We start from the raw sequence: 6,002 nt of genomic DNA, 5'->3' as shown, positions 1-6,002 counted from the left end.
TCTCCGTAGATTGTATTGTCATACTTTTTAGCACTTGATTTCAGTTGCCCTTTACACACAGAGACATCAAGTGGTCGGCAATGCCCCTTTAAAGAGACTTAGCTTTTTTCGGAGCGTATCCTTCAAAGCTTTGTTGAGTTAGTTCCAGAACAAGTTATACAGCCAACTGAGAAAAGAACAAGAAACGGAACATGATAACTAGTGAGCAGCCGTTATGAAACATGGCCCCGCTTCTTTTTACCTGGCCCCGCCTCGCAGTTTGACGAAAACGTCCCTAACGCTCGCCTCGCAGTCCAGGTTTCGGACCTGGGGACGTCCGCTCAGGTCCCTCAAAGGCAAGACGTCGTTCTTCACCGCCGCGACCTGGACCCAAAGCTCGAAGGACCCGCCATTCAACCTGCCAGGGACTAGGACTTTGCTAAAACCTGATTGGCAGTGCCTTAGCCCCGCCCCCACTCACAAGATCCGGCGGTATTTGACCCTCCAGCTACCCGTCATGCCAATGGGGGTGTCGCCCACGGACAGTCGGACGCCCGTACCGGGGACCAAGACCACGCTCAAGTCGGCTAATGTTGAGGCATCCGTTTGCATGCAAGCGAGAAATGACAAAAAGATTGCCGATTCCGGACAGTGATATGTCGTTCGTTAACAAAACCAGTCTAGGAAGAGTTGTTTTGTTCACATACGACACAAACCTATGGCAGTCTCCCTATTAGCAGGGAGTCGGCTCCCATCATTCGCTTCCAAAAGCCGGCAGGAGGAGGATGGGTTGTTGGCGAACACCAATTCCAACAATACCGGGGAACGGGGTCAGGTCTTACTCAGACAATCGGTACCGGACTTTCCTGACAACGGACACGTTTTCAGTTCCCGAGACGTTTTGGAATGCTGATGCTCCCCAGCTTTTTCCGGATGGACGCCATTCTCAGTTGTTGGCGACCTAGGCAGGAACATGGCTCAGCAAAGAATCGGGTTTCCTCTTGCGTTCCTGATTCGCCGTCATTTTTTTTTGTCTTTAATTCCTGAAACTTACGTATTCAATTCTCATCTCCACATTGGATTTAACGGATTGCTTTTTTGTCTTCGAGTCTTGACTTAGAGTATTTGTTCTCCTTCTCTGGAGTTTCAATTTACCGTATTCGATGCCTTTGGAGGTCAGTTTGATCCGGACGCCGGGATTGCCGCTCGACGTGGAAGGACTGAAGGTCGTCGAGGACAACCAACACCACAGGAACATCTTTATATTTTCTGAGGGGAAAAAACAAATCGCAAGTCCTTAATTCAAGCTTTACTTTTGTACGCAATTATTTTCTCTTTCACTGGATAAGAGGAGTGAGTACCAAGTTTTTCCTCTGTCCCAATCCTCCACAAATCTGGTTTCTTCAGGAGTGGCCCAAAAAAACAAAACCCATACATGTCGACACAAAACAAGATATAAGAAAATGGATTATTGACAGTGTACAGGAACAGCACATGGAAGTTTGCTAGGATCTTTAGAATTCAAAGTTATGAAACTACGCTAACACGGGCTTGACCACGCATCCCTGCTACATCATGTTGAAACCATGACGATCTCTAAATGAACAATACGTGAAAGGACGACAACCACAGAATACTAAACTGGCATTTTGCTGAACAAAACATGAAAGAATGAGAATGAAGGGAACATAATCGTTCATGGAAAGAACAAATACGTCATGTTCCAACACCTACCCACTCCAATACAACAAAACTTGGAAAGAATGTTTTCTAACAGTACCAAAAGTGGAAGGACGCCTGCGCAAGAAACGAAACAAGAATGTCATCATGACGAGACAAGCACATTTCATGCTGGCTCAACAAGCTCAAAATGAACAAAACAATCAAAGACAAGTTCTGATAGAATACCTTCTGGTTCTAATGTAACAAAACATAAAATTACAAGGACCCGGAAAACATGCTCGTCGGTGGCTAGAACTACATCATGTTCAAACACCAACCAGCTCCCATTAAACATGAAAGCCAAAGCCGGATATGTTGGGACACAAACTTGCTCGTGCCAAACAAAACGTGAAAGGAGGACCATCTGGGATGTATTTGAATACCATCTAGTTTAAAGAGAACAAAAAAGAGTTATAAGTGTTGGGTAACAAAAACAAGAAAACATCCATTTTTAAGAGAACCAAAAATGAAAGGCAAAGCAGGATGTGTTTGAACTCAATCTAGCTTTAACCTGACAAAACATGCAAAAAAGACAACCCAGACTGTGTTTGAATACCAACTAGTACAGGAAATTGATTCAGGACTTTGTCCAATAGAGCGACGCAAACCACCTGCACCTGAACACCACCAAGACCAGGGAGTTGGTGGTGGACTTCAGGAGAACTAGAACTCACCCGGTTCCCGTAACCATCAAAGGAGAATGTGTAGAATTTGTCCAGACCTACAAATACCTGGGTGTGCAGCTGGACAATAAACCGGACTGGACTGTCAACACAGAAGCTCTACGTAGGAAAGGTCAAAGCCGACTTTACTTCCTCAGAAGGCTGGCCCCCTTCAACATCTGCAAAAAGCTCCTGAAAATATTCTGAGACAGTTGTGGCAAGCGCCTTTTTCTATGCGTAGCGTGTTGGGGAGGCAGCGTCATGAAGAAGGATGCCTCTCGTCTCGATAAACTGGCGAGGAAAGCGAGCTCTGTTGTGGGCACAGAGCTGGACAGCCTGACAACAGTAGCTGAGAGACGGGCACTGAAAAAGCTGCGGTAAATCATGAACAATTCATCACATCCACTACACTGCATTATATCCAGACAGAAGAGCAGCTTCAGCGCCAGACTGCTGTCACTGTCTTGTACCACGGACAGACTGAAATGCTGAGATCTTTCCTTCCTCGTGCCATGAGGCTAGTTAACTCCACCCGGCGGAGTAAAGGCCCACATTAAACCACACCCCCTACATTGCACATTACCATATTTAATTGCAATGTATATTCTGTGTAGCACTATCTAGATACTCTACACACTACAGAGAGTATTAGCACATCACATTGGGTATTTGTATATTGTATTCTTTTTGCTTTATTTATTTATTGTTCTCAGCGCAGGGGTGCTGCTGGAAATGTGAATTTCCCTGCGGGGATGAATAAAGTATATCTAGTTCTAAGGGAACGAAACATACAAAACATACTGATCGGCTCCCTGTCCCAGCTTAAACCCAGTCCTGTCAGTCCCCTGTTGTCAGGTCGTCTGCAAACCTCTGTTTATACAAGGCAAGCCTTTTCCAATCCTGACTCCCGCTTGTCCCGATTTTGCTCCCATTTGTCTCTGGCTACAACCTGTTTTAATCCTGACCACGTCTGCTCTCCCGTCCCGGCTTTCGACCAATTTTTGATTCCGACTACGTCTACTCTCCCGTCCTGGCTTACGACACATTTCTGACCCCGACCACGGTTTGCTTTCCCAGTCCCGGCTACTGACCCGTTTTTCTATCCCTGACACCGCCATCGCTCGCTACAGAAAATACACTTCCGTATTCGGACCGTCCCCTATTAGGCAAACGGATGAAAAGACCTCGTGTCAGGAAATGAATCCACGGCCCGGCAAAGAACGGACTTTACAGTGTTGGTAAATGTTTTAGACGTTGAGACACGAGTCCGAGTAAGATGATAAAAGCCCGTCCCTCCTGTTATGTCCAAGAAATAGTCCTCGTACTGGCAGTAACGTCTGGAACTGCAATGTGAATCACACTCTATGAAAATGGACACAATAGATCATCCTCATGTATCTGGACCGGACATTCCTGTCATCCTCGGGTCAAAATGACCCACCTTTCTAACTTAAAATGTGATGTCTTCCTTGAATAAAAGAAATGAAACGTTTTTATTCACATTTGGATAAAAAATTACAGAGACAGCCTTTAACAACAGGATGCTAAAATCTTTTTTGATATATTATCTTCCAAGTTAGGTCCAGGAAAGTCAAGTCAAATCCTGTTTATTTGTTTGGCCCTTAATCACAAGGAGTATCAAAGGCTGCACAGACCACAGACTTTTGCAAACACACACTGTCCCTTTGATGTAAATGCGGCCCCTTGCAAATTATGGATTCGTTTATTACTTATTGATGGATTTTCACATTAATTCTTTAACTTTTTTTTAGATCTTGTGTAGTATATTTTTCTACTAGATTTGAAAACAATTGATATTTTTAAATCAGAAGATGATAAACATTAAAATGAAGCTTTCAGTTATCAAGAAATATCTATTACCACCCTCGCTAAATTGCATGCAGCAAATCAACAATATTCAAAAAAGGGGGGGCCATTAAAGTAAAGAAATCTTCGAAAATGTAAATGTTAATTTAGGGGGGATCTCATCGGTGTGGCGATAATCTTTCCTCTTTTTGGGATTACGCACACACGTTTTTAGAGTCACATTACGTCTTAATGACTTCACACCAGCCCGCTCTCATCCTTCTTCGCTTTTATTTTGTTGGGTTTCTACTTCCTGTTTTGATTCCACCGAGGTTAATTTGATAATTGTGCGTTTTTTTGTGGACTTTCTGTGCATCATAGTATAATGTGAACACCAGTGTTGGGCAAGCCACTGAAGTAATTAGTTACTGTTACTAGTTATTGCTTTTAAAAATAATTGTGTTACCCCCGGAATACTGACTATGTAGTTACAAATTTTAATAGTAATTTTACGACACCCCATCCTAAAAATTGCACAATATACTGTCGTCATAATTTTGAAAACATTCGATTCGTTGTAAAAAATAAGCTTCGAAATCCTGGCCTCCCAAAATACTACGAATACTACTCGTACTACCCTGTAAGGTTCTCACTCTAACGGCAATATTGTGATATTATCGGCACAATACTGTATAGCCTCGCCATATTAGAAGCATTAAGTCAGCTGTAAAATGTAAATAGTCTGCGTTTATATAGCGCTTTTCAAGCCACTGAAGACCTCCCAAAGCGCTTTACAATGTGCTTCACACTTACCCATTCACTCACACACCAATAGCGGCCATGCAGCCATGCAAGGCCCCGACCTGCTTAGCGGGGGCATTTGGGATTAAAGGTTCCCGACCACTGTGCTAAACTGTACATAACTGGCAATGTTACCTTGATAACTAACGGCTTGGTGTTCTACTTTTTGTATTTTTGTCTTGTGTAATATTTCAAAATATCATACTGCTCAAAGCAAATGTTGAGCAAACGATTAATCATCCGTCATGTATTCAATAACATATTTTTTAAGAAGCTGTTTAAGATTGGACTCCCCAAAAATAATATATTAAAATTAAGCAAAATTTGCCTATTCTTATTTAAATAAAATAACCCAAAAACTGTAAAAGGTTAAGATGTGGTGGAATTAAATATTATACTTGCTGATAAGTGTTGCTAATTGTTATTTTTATCGTAATCAACAGTAAAATATAGTAAATATTTAAAGAAATATACTAAAATCTAGAATTACTGCTGAATTTATTAAAGGAATAACCTGTATTACCTTAAGTGGCCATCATTGATAAGAAAAACGTAATCATGTCAATTAAGGCAACGCTATAATTTAAGATTTAAAAAAAAAAAATTAAACTAGTGCCAGGATTTAAAATGACAGATTTTGTGCCTCAAGATGTTTTATGAAACTATGAAACACTTAATCTGATTAATTGTATTCAAAACAACAAAAGATGCTCTTAAATAATACTACTACTGTCACTATAACGGCAATTTCTGTATCACAAGATGAAATTCGCCATATGAAGAGCTCCGTTGTTAAAAGTGGTTTCCTTTGTGGGATTATGGCTTCCTCTAGTGGTCAATTGCTTAGCACAGGTATTCGTTTAATTTTTCTCATGCGTCACTATTAGGATGTATGACGTCATTCTAATGGAGTGGTTTGTTTCTTAAATAATGCACGTATAAATAATACGACGCTCATTTGTTTTCCTTTCGACGACCGATCCTCGTTCGAATAACGAGATCTTAGTTTGACGTTTTCCACAAAGAATGTGC

The 6,002-nt window shown here is 41.6% G+C and overlaps 1 pseudogene; it reads right to left on the bottom strand.

Annotated features, from left to right (window-relative positions):
* Window positions 1-66: 66 nt before the first annotated feature.
* Window positions 67-1,237, bottom strand: LOC148363692 (bactericidal permeability-increasing protein-like; annotated as a pseudogene).
* Window positions 1,238-6,002: the final 4,765 nt, after the last annotated feature.

The sequence above is a fragment of the Urocampus carinirostris genome, chromosome 6 (genome assembly GCF_059441175.1).
Source record: "Urocampus carinirostris isolate Australia breed hairy pipefish chromosome 6, RoL_Ucar_1.0, whole genome shotgun sequence".
NCBI classification, from domain to species: Eukaryota; Metazoa; Chordata; class Actinopteri; order Syngnathiformes; family Syngnathidae; genus Urocampus; species Urocampus carinirostris.
Note: the sequence above shows the minus strand (reverse complement) of the source record. Positions and strands in the feature narration are given on the sequence as shown.